Raw genomic sequence first — 2,431 nt, 5'->3', positions numbered from 1 at the left:
ACTTCTTATAAATTACAAAACTGCCATCAATTTCTTAAAACAAGCCCAACCCCAAAATCTCATAAAAATACCCAAAGCACTCAATAGGGCATCAAAGTAATTTAATAATCAATATTAAATTCAATAAGGCTAGCTATCATTTTTTGGGTTTTTTTTGGGTTTGTTTATAGGAATTCAATTGTGTATGGTTTATTTATAATATTAGTGCTAGAAATGGGTATATCACTAAATATCTCAAAAAAAAAATCGCTATGTGAAAGTTAAGCAAAACTGCATATGGGAAATTGAAGTCTAGAAAATAAACGCATTCCCGCGCTAGAGCACGTTGGAGTGCAAGATCGGTAATGAAAAAGTACGTATAGTGTGTTCTATAAAAGTGATGCATGCATTCACTTGGTCCATACGTGTACGTGAAATGAGATATTTACTAACTGTCTTTTATGTTGTAATGGTAATGACAAACTTTATTAAATATCGAAACGATGTCTTTTTTCTCCATTTTAGGACTATATTTCAACTTTCATTCTTTTTTTGCTCACTAATTCAATTTGAAACACCGCTTTTCTTAACCACACTTTTTTTTATAAAAATTTCTTCATACATCCAATTTGCGGCCTCGCACTAGCAATGTGTTTCTTAGCTACGTATATAGAAGCATAATTTTTGCCTTCTATATCATCATTTTCCTAATCAGCCAGTATGACATGGCTGGACCAATCATTGTGTGTTTGAGACATTAAGTGCCCAATCAAAGGCTGCCATATGTAACGTGGTTGTTGGAAATGTTCAGACGTGGGCAATCTGCCTGACCTAGACACCCACTATAAATTGCTGTGATGCTAGAGGTGGCCTTCATATGCAAAACCCTATCGTCCTTCAGAAAGCTTAGCTTGATTATTTCTTTGCCGTTCTCTTGTTTGGTCTTGTGATCTGCACAGAAATGAAGGAAAATCAAAGCATCCTTCTCTTCTCAAATAGGAAGAGACTCAAACACAAACATGTTTTGGTTCAGATTATGAATCACAGACATCATTACATCGAATCCTTGATTTACCAGACAATGTAACTTGAAGGGAGCAAAAGACATCTCTTGCCCGGCAACGATTGAACAAAGTACGACTCCGTACTTATATATGTAAGATTTTGTGATGAGCATGATTATTCTACACTTGCATGTTGAGACTGCGGTCTGATAATTCTGTTGTGTGCAGATTTTGCGACCCGGTGACGAGAGATCATGCTGTTTTCATGTATGTTACTTTTTCCTTATCTTTATTTAATTTGCCTTTATATGATGAGTGGGCAGATCCATCCATGGCTGGCCTCCAGTTTGTATTTTTTGTTTTGTTACAATTAATTTTGCATCTTGTATAAAGGCCTAAGATTGATCTTTTCTTGTCTCCCCTACACAGTTTGCTGGTCACGGCAGGGAAGTATTCAACTCAAGCACATCTAGAGGTTTCGATGTCAAAAAACCTGTGGTGGTGCCATCTAAAAGATCATCAGAAGCTGTAGTTGTGCCATCTAATACGATTCTTACGAAAAACAGATGTGATGTTGTCGAATCAATGATTTACCAGATGCTTATAACTTTTGTAATTTTTAAACATATCAATTTGTTTCGCTAGGCTCGGTCATTTTGCAAGTATTTATTTGAATCACATGTATTAGTTCTTTGTTAACAAGAATATTCATGAATCAGTTACGAATCAAGAGCAAAAGGATTCTATACAAAGTGCACTATACACATACTGTCAACGTGCTCTAGCGTGGGAATGTGTTTAATTAATTCTCATTTAAGACGTTCAGTGCATGCCGTGTTTAACTTTAAATTTTTTATAAAAAAAAATATTAATTCCCTACATGCTGTTTCATATTTACAATATACTTATATCATCTATTACTACCCTAGATACAAAATTTCACAAAACGAAAACTAGTATTGCAACCAAAGTTGAAAGAAAGAACCATTTCATTGAAAACTATATATCAATCATAATCAATTCCAAATACAAACTCTATTAAGTATTAAAGAAATACATAATATTGCTGCCAAATTTACAATTAACTTGTACATAGTCTCCAACTCATTCACTCATAAGGCCCCAACAACAACGTAACCTATGCAAAAACCTCATGATAGCACTGGCAGTAGACATCATCTAACAAGAATCAAACTTCTATACAAAGTGCACTATACACATACTATCAAGGTGTCATGGGAATTCGAACATGAGATCACTGGTTTGCAAGTTAAGACCCTTTTCTAGTGAGTTAGACCCTGTTGGTAACTATTTTAAACTCTCATCATATATATTTGAGACACAAACATACACACTCACATAGAAGCATAAATATTGCCATGTCATTTTCCTAGTCAGCCAGTATGACATGGTTCTATCGTGACCAATCATTATATGTTTGAGTCATG

At 34.6% G+C, this 2,431-nt stretch overlaps 1 long non-coding RNA gene across 1 annotated transcript; it reads left to right on the top strand.

The window, feature by feature from the left end:
• Positions 1-884: 884 nt before the first annotated feature.
• Positions 885-1,623, top strand: LOC117616442. Its single transcript, XR_004584135.1, has 3 exons — positions 885-1,135; positions 1,212-1,250; positions 1,413-1,623. It is a non-coding gene; the product is annotated as an uncharacterized LOC117616442 (long non-coding RNA).
• The last annotated feature ends 808 nt before the right edge of the window (positions 1,624-2,431 follow it).

This window comes from Prunus dulcis, chromosome 1 (genome assembly GCF_902201215.1).
Source record: "Prunus dulcis chromosome 1, ALMONDv2, whole genome shotgun sequence".
Taxonomy (NCBI): Eukaryota; Viridiplantae; Streptophyta; class Magnoliopsida; order Rosales; family Rosaceae; genus Prunus; species Prunus dulcis.
This window is presented reverse-complemented; position numbering and strand designations above follow the sequence as displayed.